Consider the following 22,500-nt stretch of genomic DNA (forward strand, 5'->3'; position numbering starts at 1 on the left):
ACGCTCTTAATTACTTCGCGACCCAGAGTGTTTAAACGTCTCTAACTAACCTGCAAATTCGCGAAACGAGCAAACTCAAAGGGCGCTTGGGCGTCGACTTGTTATAACTTGTACGGTTACGACGATGTCTGCGATTTCTTGCTCCCAACCAAAAACACAATGGAATATTACAATAGAGTAAATTGAGGTTTAATGAATTCTGTATTACATTAAATCGGAACAAATCGTTGATTTAATACTAATTTCCTTATTGATTTATTCATTGTATAAACATAAACATTTTAATAAGCGACTGAGGTTTATTTCCATCACGATGAACATGGAAATGAGCGAGGAAATAGTACGATCCAGTAAACAATGCAACAAAGTGCAAACTTGGAGTCGAGTAGCACCCGAGTGGAGTCGCGGTTAATTAAAGGCCAATATTTGTAAATGAGCATCGGCGCTTGTTTGCCGGCTGTGGCGGTGGCAATTTTCAATCGGCAGGGGTGGGATTCGTCTAGAAAGTGGCTTTCACCGAGAAGGAGCCGAGAACTTCAGCCTGTACAGTCTAATTCTAGTGTCGCCGAGTCTGTATACCAAACGCCCGAATTACAAACCTCGTCGTAATGGAGTTTTCCAAGTTTGACAATTAATTTTCATTCAATTCCGACGCGGAATTGAATCCGAATCGTTGCATTCTGGACAACTTTATCGGTTGATGCTAAAAAATTCAGATAGCAAGCTTGGTTTGTATTTTTCATTGAATAATAAGCCCCTGCTCTAAGTTATAAGATCTTGTCTAGAGTTAGGACAGAAACAGGACTAGGGATGAGAGCATCCGAGAGGTCCTTTAATTTCGATTTCGAGGCAAGAGGATCCGGGGTTCCCCGGAGACTCGATTCGCGTCCCGGTCACTCAAGTACAAGATAACGATCTGACAGAGGCACAGATTTGCATGTTTCTATCATTATGCGGGCATCTGGCGCTGGGCCATTACTCGTGTAGTGGTCGGCTTAAGCCACTGCATCGTTTCAACCTCACCGGATTTGAAAGGAATTAGGATGCGGTCTCCCCTGGTAGACCTACCACCTTTGTCCTTTAGATGCTCAAAGGATCTCGATTGCTTCAATCGCAACATAACCCAATAATCAACTTTAACTCTTGATCTCTCTTAAGGTGGTTCAGAAATTAATCGACATATATAAAAAAGTGTTAACCTTAGTGTTAAACCAAAAAAGCTAAGCGACGAATTGTTGTTGACAACAAGTGCAATTGTCTCTAAAACAGTAGAAAACAGAACTTGGCAAACTTGGATGACCTAGCTGCGAAATCTGCGGAAACTTTAAAAGCTTTAATGTCGACGCCGCCGTCGGAGACGTCGTTGTTTCTAGCTTGACAGGATTAAGTTTCCTCACACTTACTTAATAACCCGGCATCATAACCATAACTTCACCAATACTTCAAAACTTGGTTCCATTACAATCAAAATTAATCGCTATTACAAAAGTCGATGTCAAACTTCTCAATAAAATATCTGGTTGCCGTTATAGGTATTAACGGTAAACAATACATAGAAGGGTAATTCAATGCTGGACCAGCTAGTTTACCTTCGTTTATTAATGGAGCAGCTGTAAGGGAAAACGGCTTAACGAAGGTCGAAGCAAATCCTAATAGAATTATGCATTAGATAGGGTGAGTTCTCACCGAGATTGACCCAACCTTACCTTACAGGACTTAAACAACATTGACATATCGAGCTTGTTTATTCGAAGCTCAATTAAACGTAAAAACCGAAGCTTAAGTTAATGAACTCCTGCTTAAGTTAACGAAAGAGTTGTTTGAAAATAAATAAACCGGAAATAAATATTTTATTACCTTTTCCGGGAGAGTTCCACTCGAATAAGGATTGTTTGTAAGCAGTAAAAGTTACGAGCAGCGCGATACAAGCTTTTAAACAACCAATTAGACATCCCTAATTCGTTAATTACTTTCGAAAAGGGTAAATTTGCTTTAAAGCTCTCAATTTACAAATATTGTTTTGTAAAAAAAAGCTATAAAACACAACTGAACACCAACGTAATTGAGTCGTTATTGCTAGATAGATAGCACAGTCAATATCGGAAACAAAAAAAAAGGCATTTAATCTTTTAGATTACGATTCATTGCACCAATACTACCCCAATTCCAATTATAAACGATAATACTAAATCACAATTTGTTGTTAGTCTTTTTATTAGATAATTGTTGTTAAAAAAAACGATTTTTTAAAAACTATCATTGCAATCCATGTTCAAAATACACGTATGAGATATTCTCGTTGGACCCAAGCCAAACGTTGCATCCAAAGACCACTAACGAGTTGATTTGTCGTATTCACTGGTCGATCTCGCCACATGTAGAAGAGAGCCTCCGTAATCATTCATCCCCTCCATTAAAATTCAATCAACTTTTCGATTGTCGAATAAAAGTCGTGTAACCACAAAATTCAACTGTAAAATAGGTCTTGGAAGAGTCGGGCTAATGGAAATTTAACAATCGTAAGAGAGAAAATGAAAACTTCATTTCTCTCTACACTTGGTCGTGCTCGTCCCCGCTGGTAGCGCTGGAGCTTAAAACGGATCCCGTCCTTATTAAAAAGTGCCTAAGGCGATATCGCGTTATCCTTCGTAACAGACCACGAAGATGCTTTTATGGCCCCGTGTCAGAAGGAGGATTTCGTATATAACGGAATTCCTAAAAAAAAAGAATTTAACGAATTTGCGAAATATAACACACTTTACATAACGTAAACTGGTTGGTAAATAAATGGTATTTGTAGCTATTGAAGAAATATTTATCGAGAACCCCTAATTTAAAACTTTTAACTAACAGGAAAACCGAAGAGAAATTAATAGCATCACTTAAATCGCAGTTTTAATTACAAAATCGCCGTTAAAATTTCTCCTTACGAACCGCGTTCCTATGACATTTTGAGAGATTAACACTGCTTCTTGAAGTTCGTCGAAGTTCACAACTCGCCCGTTCGAAAGTTAAATAACTAATTATAAGCTAAATTACACCAAGTAATTTTCCCGCTACGTTGAACTCTTTAGATACTACTCGGATAAGAAAGGGAGTTAACAATTTAAAACAAAATAAATACACTTATTCCGTATCTTCCAAACCTGTTGCTAACAACTAAAAGTTTTCACCTTCTTATTATAATAATAATAATAAATCGATACCTCGTGGTGGAAAAGATCATGCGTCTTATCTGCAATCTTTCCAAAACTTTTTTCTTTATCCTATCTCTGTTTTGTTTTAAGTTCAGAAAGTCACTGGAGGAGAAAGCCAAAAAAGTTCCCGAAGTGTCTGGAAATTATTACACAGGATGATGACCAAAAAGTTCACTAAAAAAAATCACTAAAAACAATCATTTATAGAAATCACCGACTGCCATAAGATTGTTAAAGATGAAGAGCTTCTGGTTACAGGTCGCCTTCTGAACCTTATATCCGAACTGTGATCTTGAAGAAAGATTCAACTGATTTAAGGACTCCACTACAACATCCAATAGAAAATTATTATTTAACCCTACCAACGGACAACAATAATAACTTTTCTACCCAATCCAAGAGAGAAGAATACAAAAAGAAATTCCTCCATAATCAACGGACACCTCTACACATACAAAAGTCAATGGCTTTAAATGAGCAGTTGGATACAAATAGAAATCAATACTAGAATTGCACCATTGTAATTATCATTATTTCTCTCAATCGAGCACAACTTTGAAACAACTTGCATTAAATTTGCCGAAAGAGCAACAATTACCTTTAGGAGAGTAAACTTTGTAATAGGCTGAATAACAAACTTCATTATCATTTTCTCCAATAATTAGGTCTAGTATTGAAACCCTATTAATGACCTGAATTGCGTCATTTGGGATGCAATATCCTTCGGTAAGGTTATAATATATGTGTTAATATCACTGCCAACAGCCTCATAGATGCACTCACCTTAATATGTTATAATATACGCCTTAATTACACTTTAGTCCTGAACCAAAAGATACTTCCTCGCTACAGCAATGTTTATGTTTTTTGCAAAATCATATTTCGAGCAATAACCATAATCAAGTTTATATATAAACCAAGTAATATATTAAATATAATATTATTATATGAACCAAGACGAAAAAGCTTGCCATAGAATAGTTTAAGGTTTCATCACTTTTAAATTCAGACGAATAACTTGTTTTCGATCGTGCATCAAAACAGGATAAACAGAGAGATTGCGGAACGGGGGTTCGCAAACTCAATTACCCCCTACTTCACGAAGAGAAGATATCTCCGGACTATACCTTCTGCTTTCCACCCCTTCGAAAAACGAAAATCGACTTCGGTGATGTAATACACCTCTCAGTATGCATTCCACGTGTATTACCGTCTTGCCAACCTATTATTGATAGATTGAGAAAATCTTAAGGAACCTGGATATGACACTTTCAACAAAGCTAGTCTTTTTCATTCTCTTAACCGTGTAATATCTTTTTAAATTTATTTTCAATAAACTTATCGAATTTCACTATAATTAAAATCGTTATCAATATATTCTAGGAAAAGCTCAAAGGACTTGAAAAGAACACACACCAATAACTTCAGAGAAAGGCAATTATAAAACTTTAATTATTATCGTGTGAAACAAATGAAAGCCACGCAACAACGGTTTATATTTAGATATATTTTCAGTACCATGTTGTGTTCCAATATTTGGTCAATACGCTTTGTATTGTATCTTTGATGAAAAAGCTATAGTTATAAAAAAAGCAAACAGACAAGTTCCATTATATTTTCAATATCCCGGCATATCCACGACTTTAAAACTGACAAATTGAACATCGCTTCGTACATCAAAAAGGCTCAGAAAATACCTTAAAGATGACGCGTAAGATCACCCCTTATAACCGGATACCCTTCTTAACTGTCAGTGGAAGACCGATGTCATCTGACGTCGCGACGCCAAAGATACGTGTGCACATCGGGTTTCATTGGGGGTCTTTCGATACAGCCTCCCATCAATCTTAACACGTTAATATCGGTGTCGACCAGCACCGGACTGGCAATTTTCGACGTCCCGAATACCAAGGAGTGGTTCTTATCGTTTATTTTCCCAGGGACGTCACGACGCTTCGCTTAGACGCTTGTCGAGACAGACCGGAAGCGAGACACAAATCCTACTGTGGCTTATGTGAACAACATTAAACGTGTTTGGGATTTACATGGTTTACTATGGACAGATTAACACGTCGCTTTTAGGTGTAGCATATTTAATGTTTAAAGAGAATGTCTAAAATTATTTTTACAATAAAATAAATACAAAATAAAACAGATTCGTAGAAACTCATTTAAACGCAAATTACGAATCGTCGCGTCATCTTCAATTACGCCAAGTATTTTACGTTTTATTGCGAAACAGGGGGAATCTTATTTAAATTTCCCCAAGGATTCTGAGGCACCTCTTGAACCCGACACAGATAGAACAATAGGATTGTTTACGAAAACTACCTATCGGTGAAAGAGAATCAGCGTAACCGCGAAGAGAAACACAAAAACCCACTTAACCGCAGCCCATTCGTTATCAAACCGCGCTCGAAAACTGTCGTTTTCGGGGCCCTCTTCCAGAGATTTGAGCCCCGTCAGGCTCAATTACCATCAGTACTGTGACAAAACGGCTAACTACTCGCGGCGCAAAGCGTCGAGAGCCACTTTTCATCGGTAAAAAGCAATTAGTTACGGCGAGTGAACCACGTTGCGGCTCATTGAATAAATTAATCCGATAAATTGCCCTCTCGGCGAAGTGCGTGCCACAGCGTGACGTCATTGCCGCCACCGCAGCTTAAATGACATTTAACTCTTGACGGGTTTCATTAAATTTTATTTCAGGCACTTTTTCATGATTACAAAGTTATAACAACATTGATTATTTTGGTAAAACTTTTAAGGGAATCGACCGCTTTAAGTAATTCAACGTTGGATAACGTTTCCTTTTACTTGTTTGAATTGCGGAATTATCTTTCCGTATAAATCACGTGGGGAGAAATAACTAGATCCCTCCGAATTCTCGCTTTAATCATATCTTTTCAGAAGAGAAGGCCCACTCCGCGGAGACATATTTCAAGAGGATACCGTCGGCTCCATCTACTCGTCAACCCCCCCAAAGTTAGGGGGATGCTGTGTGGGGGTGAAAGGCGGCGGTAATTATATATCGCCGAGTGTAGCAGCTGGCTGCCTCTGACACTCTTCCCTTAGCACTTTATTACCTAATTAAGAACTGCACGCGAACTGCCTGCTGCTTCATAGAAGTACACTGCATCTAAGAAATCTTACAAAAATTATCTACAACACAACTTCAAACCTCCAAGAGTAACTTATATCCCTCCGAATCCCTAGCAAAGATATTTTCCCTACATTAAACGTTTCCAGTTAATCAATCTGCTTAGCACATCAACACGGAACTGGAGTGTAATTAAGACAAGTTGTAATCAGTTAAAAGTATGGCTTTATAGAAGGGGAGATCGGGATATGTTTCCCCCAAATTCGAATTTCGTAATTGCAACGATCCTTAAGGAAGAAGTCGTGAGGAACGCCTTATCTAGAAAATTTACGAGCTCATAAAGGGATTCAAATGTATGTAAATACACGGGGGTTCGTAGGCCTACGGAAGAACAAATCGCCTGACGGAGGGTATTAATTACAGACTGTGCCAAAAATAACACCCTCAAGTAGGCACGTATTTCTTGTCTAAAGAGAATGACGAGTGACAAATTTCTTTTACGACATTCCAATTAAGTTTCGTCTCAAAAAAATGATAAAAATGTCAACTATTTCCCAATTTAATTAATAAAAATAGAAAATAGAAACCGTGCAATCTCGTTTATAACACGGCGACGCGAGGTTAAAAGCGACACGATCGCGTCCCGGAAAATAAAGAGCCCCCTCTGGCGGTGGTAAACTACTTTTAAATCCTTTTTCGTACCGAGACCGTACGCCGCGAGTTTTGGAGTGCGGAATTTATCTCGGCAATTAATTTAGGTGCACAACCGTATTCGAATTAATTGCCCGGGATTAATATCCGAAATTAAAAGATGCTTGGCAGCCGGCCAGAGGGTCCCATCCGGCCGAATCCGAGGACTTCGTACTCCCTCTTCCTGATATTATAATTGCTACTGCTGTAACAATAAATCCTCAACCCTAGGACGGTGGTGGGATGGGACAATTTCGGGTCACCCTTTTCCGCAACCCACACTTTATCTCACAATCCTAAGCTGGTATCGATAACGTTGCGTGTGTTGTTCGAAGAAAAGAAACGGAGGTGAAAAATTTTTAGATTTCAATAGGGAACTACTTTTCGGAGAATCGTTCCCGAGAGACAAATAGACATAACCGATTTCGAGATCTGTTTCAAGCGGTAAATGTAAGCTCTTATATGACCTGGTTTCCAGTAAAATTGGAAGGGTATGGGGAGGGAGCATAAATTTTGTTTGTGCATCTTGAATGCATTATGTTAAGAAAAATCGATTCAATTACCCCTATTCCAATCAAGGCCATATAATGACATAATATTCGCACGCAACTCAGTTTCCCCTGTCCAACTAATCATCTTATCCCTTAATCCTTAATCCTCTAGTCGAACACTAAGTCCCAACAGTTTTAACATACTTAAAGCAGCATTCCAGTTGTTGTTTGCGCCACCGTACAGCATAGGATTTATGGTGAAAGCGTGCAGCTGTGGGATTAAAACCGTAAAACCCGTCGAGGATTAAAATATGCACCGGGCGGCAAGACTGGAGTGGAAAGTTATTAGTCGACAATAAGTCCAGTTAACAAGTACCGTGTTCCCGACGCTAATTAGCAACGGCGTTTTCTTTCATAATTGATGCCACCCGCAATGCAGCCACTTATACTAACCGAATACTTACGGACCTCCCCGCTTCCAGCAACCTCTTTTTTATTGAAGAGTGTGAGGATTACAAAGGGATAATCCGAGATGAACGTAAGTTACTCTGGGATACCGTTGTAGGTTGAAAGAGAATTACAGGAGCTATAAATATTTCCATATAGCTTCGCGAGTTTGGATAGAAATAGTTTTGCTGGTAACTAATGATTTGATATCAGGACCCCCAAACCGATTGTTAGAATTGTAGATTTGGCAATTCAACCCATCCATGTGTAAGTTTTCAAACAATTCCCGATGTATTAATCCACACGAGAGGATAATGTGTTTGCAATTAGAAGAGAAAATGGCATCGTGCACTGAAACAGTGCCCCATACAGAGATTACAGGTAGCTCGACGGCACCGGGAACGCGAAGCTTGCACTAAACGAGCTTTGTCTACGCTTAATGCAAACCCATTGTAGCGATTTAATGTATACAAAATGAAAGCGTCGATTTGTTTCACATTTATTTCTGATTAATTACAAAGATGTTATGAAAATCCCTACTAAAACAGGTTTTTGAACCAAAATAGCGGATCATGAAATCGCGTGGATTCGTATTACGAGCACGTACCGAACATAATTTTGCGTAAAATGACATTATCTAAGTTCGCGCTGGTTTGGCAACTGGCCCTGGCCCCGCGCGATCTCACCCAGCTTTTTTCTTATTGATGTTCCATCAAAAGCTTTCTTTTGGGGGATTTCCTTTTTGCTTTCAGCTCGAGTTGGGATTTTCACGCTTCTTTATGAACTGTAACATCTTGGCTAGTATTCCATGCAATTATAGTACAGAGTATTGGGCGGTAGTTTCCGCATGGTAACAATTGTCGGCTTAATTGAATTGTTCGGTACATCCAGAACTGGCTTCGACCGCCACGTTTATTCTCGACTAATCCCGGCGTAATACCTTGGATGAGTTATTCGGAGCTGTGGATAGGCGAGGAGGAACAAGAAACGGTGGGCGGGTTACTATGACGTGTATTGCAGTCATGAAGTTCTCACTGAGATCGTCCAGGTTCTCTTGTTGCTAACCGAGCAAGAAGCCGGACGTGGGTTGAAAATTATGCAACCCTTCACTTTACGACGACAATCCGGAATAGTAATATAGGCAATAAAGATCTGACTTACGGATACGAATTCAAATATATTGTATGATAAAATTGTTTAATTAAATGAAAGTTATTTAAATTTATATAATTAATTTTTTGTTATTAATTAATAAATCTGGTTCGAGGAATATCGGTACGGTTTTAAATTAAATTACCAAAATATTTAATTTCAAATTACACACGGGGACTGCGGTAACCGTTGTATAAATTTTGATAAATTTATTAAAATAAATTGTGACCAAATTAGTTTTCATATTTCTCAATTAACGTTTTACAATAAAATTTTATATAATCTTGAAATTTTATCACATTCTCTTCGTTGAAAAACAAGATGTGTTAATGGAGCATCATCTTTTTAGGAATCACTCTTGACATTATGTGTAGTCTGTCAGATTTTCTACGAAACACGTAACATAGTAATACCCTCGTGTACGCCATAGGCCATAAGGACGAAGGAAATATGACCTCGAAACGGACGTTCCGGATAGGTCTTGGGTCGGTCACGTCTTGTTTATCGGCGACTGTATTTCGGGGGGTGTAGAATTCGATACACTGCGGATGTAGAGGCAGTATTTCACAGGATTTTTGCACGTGGTCTGCCGGCCGATGAAAAATAACGGTGGATTTGTCGGAAGGACGAATTTACCGGGAAATCCGACTTTCACGATAGTTTCATACGGTCTTACTCCTCGATTTATTCGATATCAGCAATTTCACCTTATCTACGAAGTCATTCATTCAACGACTTCTTGAAAATAGTTGTTGGAAATAGTTTTCGAAGGAATTTTATATCCAATAAACCAACAGAAGTCCAATTAACCCCACGTAAAGGCGTCCTACACTTCCGTGGACGTTTCGAGTTCTGGAAGGACCAGGAAAAGATTAAATTGGTAATGCAGGTGGTGCCGTAAGCAGAGCTATTAGCCTCGGAGGTGCAATTCGTTCCGCAGAGACGTTCGCGCGAACCGCGAAAGCTTTCTTCGGCACTTAAGTTCGCGGCCGAGAAACGTATTTATTGCTTACGGCGTAGCTTAATTGCCCACGGCTGCTTCTCTTGCTTATTTCGTCCAATAAACAACCCCGTAGAATAACAATAGACCGTTACGAGAAGCTCTTTGTCAACGACTATGACTGCAATTCTTCTCGTCGGGTAATTTGTCAAGTTGGTCCGAGATTTTGCAACGTTGTTAAAATCAATTAGTCAAGCTTTCTGATCCAATTATTATTTGTTGTTCAAAGCCATGCATTAAAATAGATAAAGTTGATGAATAGGATAATTTAAAAACTTGTTATACGCATCGATCCGTCAATAATAAGTTTCCTCGTAGGAATACATTAACGATGGAATATGGCCGTCATCAGCAGCATCTGCGAAAATTTATCTCGTTTATCGACGCTTGCGGCATCTTGAGGGATGGGGTAGACATCGCGATCCCACAGGACGTTCCACTCTCAGATTTAATTGCGCGGTTCTGTGATTAATTTAGGACGGTAGAAATGACATTTCACGTCCATCTAACGATATATCAGTTCAACAGTAATTAATATCATCTTGTCCTTTTTCTTTCAACACTCCCTCTGAATTGATTAAGACGTCTAGATGTTGCCACTATACAATTTCGTTTCCGCAAGAAATCCATTAAACGTTGGTGACTTGGTTACCGCAAACTTGGTATAATGCGGTTGACCTCTATGAAGCAATTGCCCAAGTTTCCACCACCAACTCGTTGACGGATCGTTTTTGCAAGAGAACGACCTCGTCTATACGTATTTAACGAAAGGTTTGCCGCAAATCGAAAGCATTTTTCAAACACCCCCGCAGCGCAACCGCGAGATTAATTAGGGCCGTATGTAAAACAAGGCTTCTCTTTTCAACGGCCCACTCAACTACACCCTCATCCCGACTTGACTTCCGGAATTGTTCGCTAATTTTCCAAAGGGAATTTCACGCTTTAAACCCGCAGATTTATTGCCTACTTTTCACATCGTTAGTTCATTTTGTTCGCGAACTTTTCAACCTTTCAACTTGTTCTTTATACGGCCTTGACATATAATCAATTTTCTGATTAATCTATTTGGAAAAGTATTTTATCACAAAAAGTGTAGAGAAGATATTCTAAAAGGTTCATAAATGTTTAAAAAGGTTAAATCAATTCAAGAACATGCTCAACATGGGATCCATAATCCGGCCATGTGGAAGCGACACAGCTCGTCTTGAATATGGACTATAGCACAGAGGGTGCAGATGACGTGTATCCGCAAGACGTACGACTAGCGAATAACCGAGTGACAGCTCTGCGACCTTTTAAAAATACTATAGAGGTAGAGTTGTAAATAAAAAAACCCGTGCCCAGAAATTTTATTTACCTACAGAAACGCCTCGGGGAAGAATGTCACCCTTCTTTTTGAAGATTTGCGCGTGTAAAATATGGATATGCGTCAACTTAAATGGGGTGTCGTATGAGCAGGGTTAACCTGCCGTTTGTTTTCCACGTGTGAGAAATAAAAAGGAAAAGCTTTAGGACTTTTCGGGGGGAAATTTTCCATCCTAAACAAAGATGTCGCGTGGGTTATCTCAAACACCTAACGTTGTCTCATAATTATTTCACGTCACAGCATTTACGATGAGTCTATTCCGAAATACCCACAGAAAACACGGACCCTTCGTGTGCTTAAATTAATTAACACACTCTTTGTGGGGTTTCGGGTCAGAGGAATGTTTCCAGGGACGTGTGTTAATACGTGTCAGGGATCACGCTTTCCACCACTTTTCAACCCCAAAAGTGGGAATAATAAAGCAAGGTATGTGATAGTCGTCTTGCATAATTACTTGTTTTGTTGTTGCGATAGTTCATTAAGACAATTACATTAAAACTTTTAGGAATGTAAATTAACATTAACATTCTTATTCATAACTTAATGACTCATTAATTAATGAGTCATTAAGTTATTTATATCGATAAAATTATGCCAAACAAAAATAAGATGTTGATCCTGGGACAAGCAAACAGAGTGTATACTTCCACATACGACTCATTAAGTCAACGGACACAAGGAAGTGTGTGAGATCTTTCTTTCTCTGATTTTAAGGAAAATTGAAGGAAAGAATTTTGCAACCGTTGAATTTCAGTGCCATCCGCACCATCATTAATGAGCATCAAAGAGCCTCTCTGAAAAAGAATGGAGTACCCAGGCATAACTTTTAATCTCCTCTGGTGATGCTAACCCTATATGTGTATCAATTTCTAACGATTTACCACGTGCTCCCCAGAGTCTAACCACACCCAGAAATGTTTTGGCAACAACGAAACAAAGGCGAAGGGGTATGCCACCCTGAAACTACTGGCGATCCTACTAAATCTACGTAATAAAGATTACCATACAGGTTATACCCACACTTATTGTGGGTGAACGATTTGAAGCTCTAGATCGAATAGACCAACAATCTGAAACTTTCGCTAGAAATAGTTAAGTACTACAGAGTGGATATAAAGATAGAGTTGATAAAATGATAGACTAGGTAAAATCAAACAAATAGCACATAAGGACTACACGCATTGACCTGAATGCACCGTAAGTCTTTATCTTCGTCGTAATCAAACGGGACCAAGACGAATCTAAAACCAGTGTGCTTATCATCCTCCCAGTGCGATCTAAGAATTTCTTGCCAAGGTAACTCAGAGGTATGGAAATTTCTAGTGTGGTTTGCGGCATTATACTTACTCTGGTAAGCCTAAATATTAACAGACACAATTCTTGCAATGGTCTCCAAGTATGCAATAAGATTAAAGAAAGCCACGAATTTTCATGGGAAGACATGACGCACCAGTAAAGTAAAACCATCAATATCTTGTTACATACAATAACTTGTTGCATACCAAACTGCTCTAAAATGTTAAAGTCATCTAGACGCTCTATCTCTTTAAATGCTGTAAACCATAAACTAAAATCAGATAGCGCTACCCATAAATTGAAAAAATTAAATTGCTCAGAAACATTGATAAATCTCATCTAATAGGGATATTATATGTAGATTATAGATGGGTTGGAGAAATTAATGTACAATCCCCCTTTTATTTCGAAAACCCCAGATATTCAAATGTCCGTCATTTAGCTTCATAGTGTTCCAGTTGATGGCTCAGATTATCAAGTAAGAAACAGAGGTTGCTATTCATTTTGTCCCTACACCTTCTTTTTAACTTCCAAAAAGCTACAGGTATTTCTGGTATGAAGAGATGACTATCTCTATGACTTTGTTAACTAGAAATTGTAACATAACAATTGAAACATCATTTTTGATGCCACCAATAAAGTTGGTTACATTAACTTTTCCATCACAAAAACGTAATCTTTTTTCTTGTGCAGGCTGCTTAGTGTATATGCTATGATAATATATATCTACTTAATATGGCTATTGTTCTGCCTATGATCTAACGGAAGTATACCAAGTATACAAGTAACTGTTATTTCTGCTTAGTTCTGCCTAGAGAAGCAAGATTATCACTGAAGAAAAGATAAATAATTCAAATGGCATCAAAAGCTGCCATTTGTTATTCGATCTATTTCACATTCAGGTAGTTTACCAGAGTTGTTAATCCACCACAAAACTATAACCTTAAGGAGAAATAAAGACAGGATCTTTAAACAATAAACCAACAAGTCTTCTACACCCCGTGATTTTGATTTTATCATACACTTAGAGCAAGAAAACATTAAGAGATCTCTTTCCAGACATTGATTTGTTGAAGGAGAGAGATCGCAAACATTATGAGGTCAAGACTACAGTAATGGAATCTTCTCCAAACTCGTAGAAATCTACAACATTTTTGCAACAATCTTTACGTTAATAGCTGGATAAAACAGTTAAATTTGAACCATAATCGAAGAGTTTGAATGCTGTATTACTTCATATTTAAACGCGCGAAGCAGCTGGAGGGTCACATGAAATAGATTTATGCAAAGATAACAACCCTCCTCAGCTCTATCAGTTATGCTGAATTTTTACTTGTAGAAAATCGCGATTTAAAACTTATCTTTGCTGCACTTCTACCAATGTAACGAAAGAGCACTAAAAACATGAAAGCGAGCGTGGATCTCACGAAACCACCACATGATGCCCTGCAGACCCAGATTCTTGCTAGAACCCAGTCACTTGTAAATTAAATATAGTCATTACTCTAAATTATGTGAAAAGCAAGTAGAAAATGCGAAGTAGCATTACACTTTAAGGAAACAAATAAACATTAGTTTAAAAAATGGATTTTCACTCAAATGAGTAAAACCACAAGAAAAGTCTTCGAGATCCAAAAAAAATAACATTGTTATATAAAAATTATGAGAAACGTGTGGAAAGTTATTTTGGTCTTGTCCAGTAGCGTAACGAACGATAGAAGGGCGAATCTCGGATCCTCAATAAATCTCAGCGTCAGTTCGCTTGGCTAACGGACAATAAGAGGAATTATTATTAATGCCTCGACCATTGTGCGATTCGAAAAATTGAAATTGATGTGACGCGCCATTAAGAAATACTTTTGAAATCGGCCGTGGCCGTTTCCTAACTGGGTCGCAACCCGTCCAAACTCGTATGTATCAATTGCGGGGTGAAAACGGTAGCCCCTGAAATGAATTATACCATTTCTGACCGTCGGACAAAATTAATACTTATATTACTATTTCATTTCCAGTTTTAAAGACTTTGATAATAAATCAAACTAAGAAGAAGTCAATTTTAATTTCATCATTAATTTTGGTTATACTTTGTAGGTAAACTTTAATAAAGTTAGAATTTTGGTGTGTCGAAGAGAAACTTTATCAACAATCAATTAGCACCTTAGTCCACTTCGGTAAATCTCTTGTGACCCTACATCTCGACCCTTCCGTAAGGTCGACAAAGTTCTACAATTATCAGCAAGCCATTTCACAACTTATAAACTCCATAAGCCACCGTAACTCCCTCGTGAACTGAGATATTTGACACTACGTAGTTTGAACACTTTTAAAATTGATATTTACGATTTACTTTTAAGATCCATATCTAATCAACTAATCTTTACTTGGCTTAACTAAAGTGCCCCGAATCCGGGTGTAATTGGATCGGTGCTTTAATTTGATATCCTTTGGAAGGTAGGTCTAACGTCGCCCTAAACATCCCCCAAGGATAATTCCTAGGATAATGCCTAGAATTCGTGTTCCAGCTACTTAAATGATCGGATTATCCTTGGATATATTGAATCATGCGTGAAAGTTACTTCTTACAAAAGTTATTTATAAAAAGACGAAAACTTCTTTTCCTTTAAAATTAATATTAAAGATTCACATTTTATCTCCATATTTTTTATTCATACGGTTATATAACTTTTTTTATACCGTCGCTGAAGAAACCGTAAAAGTGGGATAATTTACATATTTTACAATAATTCTCAACAAACCCCGTCAATTTCAAAGTTTAAATTTATTTCATTTGTGGCATTAAAAAGAAGTAATATTGAAACTGGAAAATTGTTGAAATTATAAATGTGCAAATGGAACTGCATTGCGATCGAGCAAGGAAAATAAAGCTTTGTTGTTAAATAAATCTAACCATTAACTCGCGTATATTTATAAATACGCGTTCGAAATAAAGTACGGTTAAAACTGTAAATAGTCAACCAACGCAACGATGAATTCGACACAACATATCGGTGAAGTTTCAATAATTCAGATACAAGTGACTGCTGGACAGATTCTCCATGTCAACAACACGTTGTTATTGATCGTCAGTGTCGAGAAGATTAAAATAGGTTTACGGCTGAAACGTGAAACGAAAGTGTGCATTTATTGAAAGTAATGATTGAAAAAATCATAATAAAAAAATTGTTTTTAATCGATTCTAAAATTAAAGACTGAAAATAATTACTAATATTACAAGTTTCCCTACTTTGAAAGAGTATTTATATTTTAAGGAATTTAAATGAAGATTGAATTCGTCAACAAGAGAATTCCGTCTAGGAGTGTCTCTAAAGAGAACATCGCAAAAAGCAGATTTGACAGAATCGACATTTTAATCTACTTCGTCCCGCTCGATACCCGAACCGTTGTAAATAATTTAGAAGGCGGGTATTAAGCTCTTGAAAGCTTTCGAAATTAATATTTCACAAAGCTGCTGCCTTCACTTTTTGTTTCAATCTGGAAGGAAAGGTACGGGATGAAAAGTTTTCTCAAAATACGGCCAACTTTCCTAGTTAAACTTCCTTAGAAGTTGAGATATAATTCGCAAAACTATTAAATTCGCCAATTATAAATGAGAGATAACTTAAATTGAAATGAATTCTACTACGAATCACCATTTTATTAGTATACAAGAAGAATGCAATCAAAAAAAAGTTAATGCAGTTAAAATCTAAAACTACTCTAGATGTGTAGGACATAATTCTGTATTTTAATGAAGACACATTTATATTAGGATGTTGTTAAACGAATTGAGTAAAGTGTTCAACAACGGTTTGACTGCCAACCACCAAAGATTACCTGATCAAATTGGAATGTCTCGCAACCAAGAAGATATAAGCAAAGCCGCGTTATGGCGATGGAATGCAAACACAAAGACAGAAACTGTATCTCATTGTTGACATTCGTTTAACTTCTGCTTATCCACTTTTATCCGATACTGATACTGATTCTAATGTATCTCAAAATTGATAGCAACACCATCTCATTATGTTATAAAATCGAACAATCTAACAGTAATGATAGTTATTTATATTACAAGTGGGCTAGAAACATAATTACTGTACGAGTGTGGAGAATTGCACGACGAGATCGTAAACCAAGTCGTGTAATCACACGAGTACTGTAATTATGCTCTAGCCCACGTGTGATATACAACATTTTATCTACAACTGCTAAAATTTACTTAAAAATCAATTTCTTTAAAAAGATCTATTTTGACATTTATAAAAATATTTTGAAATGATTGTTGACAATTTTGAATTAATGTCAGTTTCAATAACTTGCTTACTCATTTGAAATAAGTGTTTCGAAATGTAAAAACATAACAATTAATGTTTATAATAAATAGTATTGTTTCTCTTTAAATAGGTAGCACTTGTTCTTTTGTATTGTTGCTCATTTCAATAAATTAAGTCTGTTCTGATTGGGCTAAAAATGCGTTACGTAATGAAACCAGTGCGGTAATGAACTTCATTACGTAACTTAAATCACCTCAAATGAGTGTGGTAATGATGACTTATCCAAGCAGTCGCAGATAAAAGTTTTTACTAAAACATTTAAAGACATCACCGGTTAAATTCAGTAACTATTTTAATAATCTTCTGGCGTATCTTAATTAGCAATCCTAATAAGGCAAATAATAATAGTAAAATAATAGTCAAAACACAAAATAGTTTTTTTAACAAAAAAACCTGGGTGAGACTGGATATGAAAGGAAATAGTTGATAAATAATAAATAACCGTCGTATTATAATATTGCCGTCCAGAAAAATCTATTATTAACCTTATAATTCGTTTCTGTTGTGTGTTATTATATTTATGTTATAAAACAATTCGTAATATTTAGATTTTCATCAACTATATTTCACAAAAGTTCACTATTTTTTACTTGAATAGTCAAGTAAATAGCAAAAAAAGGATATATGTTGTATCTTTTCATTAATTATTTGTATTATTTGCTTTTTTTATAAAATTTTCACTTTCTGACAGGTCAGTGTCTATTTTACGGTTTGATATATATCTTAAAATATAACCATCAATAATAAAGTAAAGTAATATAAAATTTATTTGGAAATTTAATTATTCATTGTATTCAAACAGGTATATAATTATATGATTAAAATTAAGTACGTAGTCCATTTTACCAGTATTATCGTTAAGAAGGTTTGTTAAATGTGATACTTCTGTACTTTCAACTGGTCATTTATTAAATTTTATTTATTTGACTAATTCCGGTTTAAAAAACCATCTTCAGAGATAAAAGTCAAAAATTCAAGAAACCAACATTATAATCAACCTAAGATGATGAAAAAAAATAGACTTATATCGAAGACAGTTTACCCATGAAATAGAGAAAATTGTAAGTGGAAAATACGGAAAAACCAAGCCTTATGGAAGTTTGTGAAGAAGATAGGAAGGGCGCCAGAATCCAAAACGTCATTCAAAACTCGACAAGAAAGGTAGAACTATTGTAAGTAATCCGAAAGCATCGATATTGTGGTGAAAGAGAGTCGAATTGAGGTGAAGTTAAGAAGAAAGGCGAAGAAAATGACCAACTCTAGAAGAATCAATTCAAATAAGTAAACTATCCCACAAACTAAGTTGCAGAAGTTCATTATGAAAATTCTAGAAGATGACAAGATGATAATACGGAAAAAGATCTTAAAAGAAGGAGGAAACTTAAATTAAGCCTTATGGAATCACAAACATTGTGGTGAAAAAAAGTCATTGAGGTGAAGTTGAGAAGAAAGTCGAAGAGAATGACCAACTCCAGAACAATTAATTCAATCAAGGAGATGATCTTACTCGGAAGAAAAGACAATAAACTATTATGGTGTTAGTAGATGTCGAAAAAGCTTACAACCCCATCTAGCAAGATGGCCTACCGAGCAAAATCTTCCTTTTTGGAAAATAGATACAAGTAGGTGAAGAAGAGAGATAAAGCCTCCAGCAGAAGAAGACTGAAAAGTCTGCAGCAATATACTCCGCTATATAATACTCTACTACTCCCCTTTGCTATTTAATACATGCATACATAAACTCTGAGCAACGAATAGGAAAATCAAGACGGAAGTTTTTCACTGCTTTTTGACTGCACGGTGTTGGTATCCAAATTAAAAGGAATTTTCGCGGCAGTACGGACCAAAATAGAAGCGACATTTGGGACGCTGGATATTTGGAAATGCTTCTTTAATACCTAAAAGTGAATTAATTCCCACCTTTCAAACTTTACTATTTTAACAAAAAAAATTATTATTAATGTTTGTAGACCGACATAAATTCTATACAGTAAAGAATGAGGCCGAGCGAAACAATTAAAAAAGGGGAAATAAGAACTTTAGTATTTCGATGTAAATTTATCACGAAGTTGAAAACTGTTCTTTGAGACATATCTATAGTCGGGCTGGGTCAAGGTACAGTTTCCGATCGTTTATTAAAGAAAAAGATGTATTCTATTCTTCGATGTCGCAACCCGTATTGCTACAGCCAAGGAAACCCTACAACATGTGGGATCAAGGAGGAGCCATTTCTTATCCGTAAGTTTCCGGAAATACAATACGCCATCGTTGACAGCCCAAACGATAAAAATTCTACCAACCTGTCTGGTATATAGAAAAAGAAGCCATTCTTACAAACAATGTCCATATAAAAATAATCCCTTTGTAAGATTTATTACTAATAATCTCGAATAATCTTAAGATATTCGCATTTTAAATGGTAAAAACAAATATTTAACTTTTTCTACCAAAAAACGCATTAAAAATTGAAACAAAATAAAAAATGTAAGCAATATTATTATATTTCTTAATCCTGAATAAATATATTTTGAAATGAAATCAAAACGTGGCGAAATATACCAATTTCCCAGTTTGTCGGTGAAACCAACCTTCGAAAAATGTATTTTTGTCTCTTGACGATACACGCGCTCTCCCAATTGAGTTATCCAGTTTGCATGTTTTCGAGCGAACGAAATCAACACGTCCCGGCTGTTTTTTTTTTGCGAGTATCCAACTTTTATTTCACGACCCTACATGAAAGTAAATTAAGCAAGGACCGTGTTTAAAACATTAATTTATACACTGGAAGTTTCAGTGAGTTTGATTACATTTTTTTCAAGGTTTATTCATTTTAAATTCAATCGATTTAACTCTTTTTGTTTCATGGAAATTATTGAAACCACAATAAAGACGTGGAGCTCTGGGTGGGTTTATGGAAAAACGCCCAGAAAGATCATAAATCCACGGGCTAGTGTTTAATATTCAACTTTATAGCTCGATTTTACTACCAACGTATATTACCGCCTGCTATGTATATGTAAATCATTTATATCCGGTGTACAGGAACAATGGTATGTGTATGAAAATTTGCGAGTGTATGTCTATTTAATGATTCCAACCGGATATTTACGTTACATCCATTACGAAAATTCATGTTATATTTTTTAACTAGGTCCGAGCTAAGGCAAATAATTACAGACATGTCTTTAGTAAATAGGACGCGTTAATAACATGACATGTAATTAAAGGATGAACATGTTACAACCCCCACAGTAACGAACCGTTTGAATTACGACCCGCTATATAGCCATGAAGAAATCTTAAACCAAACAGCGTTATATTCCAACTATATCTTGATTAATCATTAAATCCAGTTAAATAGATTTCCGAAATATCCCGTTATTAGCGCGGAATTGAAATTGGCCTGACCAATTAATTATAAATCGAATTTCGAATAATTCAATTTTCCTTATTCCGGAATATACTAGTATTTCTACAGATGCCTTTGTTCTAGTCTATTCTCACTGGTTCCGCACTAATTAATAACGTTCCGTTGTTGCATACGCGTTAGATGTTATCAATGCGATACGGGGGAATTCACGCCGAGATGCTGCCACAGCCCAATTACGTCGTTAATATTAAATTATGTAAAACGGTTACGTGTCAATTTTGTGGTGACTTGGCCTTTAGATGGTCCTGCATCCCGTTTTGTAGCTTCCCTTGTCAACGCTATGACACATCTTTGAATTGATCAGAGTTAATTTAATTGAAAATCAAGATCGGAACATTTTGATGAAAGACGAGAAAGGAAAGATAGAGTTACAAAAATATTAGAATAATAGTGTTAATAAGAACACGAACGACGGCAATTTTTAAAAAGGCGTTAATTAAAATTTAATGACCCATCTAATTGAATCTCTTCGTCCAGGGACCGGGAATAGAAGGTTCGTTTATCTCAAAAGCGACAGCACTGCCGACTCCACAAATTCAGTATTGATCTAAGCGGACGACCGGAATGGATTTATAGCGGAGCAAAGTTTCATCGTAAAAGTAAATCTGGAACGTCGTTCGTACAACTTCGAGTACTACCAATTAATTACAAACAAACCAAAACGTTGATACATTAAAAGTAACACGTTAAATGTAAATTGAAACCAATATTTAAATTACGTAACGTTTGCAACGTAAATCTAACTAAATAGTTCACACAGTACGAAAGATTAATTGAGGTTTAGCGGGACTAAAACCGAGTTGGTTTTTTAATTAATCATTAAACCGCCAGCCGACCAGTCCGGAAGTCGGATTTATTTTTAGGTCGAGGCGGCTGATTAAATGATCAGGTGTCAATGTGGCCCAACTAGAAGATTTATTAATGGAAATGGCGAGCGGAAAAGATGGAGCGTGATGGATGATGGCTGGTGATGAATTTCCTCAGCGGGCGACCCTGTTTAGTGTAATCATTCAATTCACACGCGGTTTACCAGCGATTCGTTGAATTTATAATGCGTTGATTTTAAAATTTTTAAAACTAAAAGAAAATTTAAAGTTAATTTTACTCGAAAGTCTTGTTTAAAGTCATTTAAACTGGATGAAAAATGTATTGGTACCATGGGACACGAGAGGTTCGAGATTGTGCTTTAAAATACGAACCGAGAGCGTGTTTACCCCGGTTGTAATTGCGTTAAAATTCGCAATTTATATTAACGGGGGTCGACCGGAACGATGTCGCCCGTGAAATATTTAAACATTTTTCGCCCTTTACAATTTATAGCTTCCGTGCGGAGTGTGGCTATCGATGGTATCAAACATGAAACATCACTGAACCAAATAATCGATATTGTTTTATTATTTTTTATTACTATTATTATTTTTTATTAATTTAATCGTATTTCTATTACTTAATAAGAGTGTTTGATATTCGTGTTAGTTTTAATTAAATTGGTTGAAGTTGGAACCCCGTACTAGAATATACCCTCTTGTTTTATCGAAAATTAATAACGGCGCCCACGATGGTTTACGTCGAAAGCGGGCCTTTATTGCGCAACGTTATTTAATAAACCGTGGGCCATCAAACTTAATTGGAAATATGTTTGATGATAACGGCAAATTTTGTTCGCGGACGCGCGCACTTCAATATAAAGGCTTCTATTATTAAAAAATTAACCTAGTCGCACATCGTGCATTACGTTAATTACTTACTGAAACGGCCCGTGTTTGTATTATTAACGGAATAAACACGGCATAAGCGCGTGTAGGATGTATGTAAATGCTGGCGGTTTTACTTTACCAGTAATATTACAAGGGTTTATGTTTGCGTATTAAGTTTTAAAACCCACTCTTACTCGGTTTCCATTTTTCCTTTTAAATTATCTTGGTATAGAATTACACAGCAGAAGATTAAACTAAGGTAATGACAACAATCTACTAATTTCCGGGAGGTATTGTTGT

At 36.5% G+C, this 22,500-nt stretch overlaps 1 protein-coding gene across 1 annotated transcript in view; it reads right to left on the reverse strand.

The window, feature by feature from the left end:
- Window positions 1–22,500, reverse strand: part of LOC111418123 (kekkon 5) — a 228,467-nt gene that overhangs the window by 201,329 nt on the left and 4,638 nt on the right. The window lies entirely within an intron of this gene.

The sequence above is a fragment of the Onthophagus taurus genome, chromosome 11 (genome assembly GCF_036711975.1).
Source record: "Onthophagus taurus isolate NC chromosome 11, IU_Otau_3.0, whole genome shotgun sequence".
NCBI classification, from domain to species: Eukaryota; Metazoa; Arthropoda; class Insecta; order Coleoptera; family Scarabaeidae; genus Onthophagus; species Onthophagus taurus.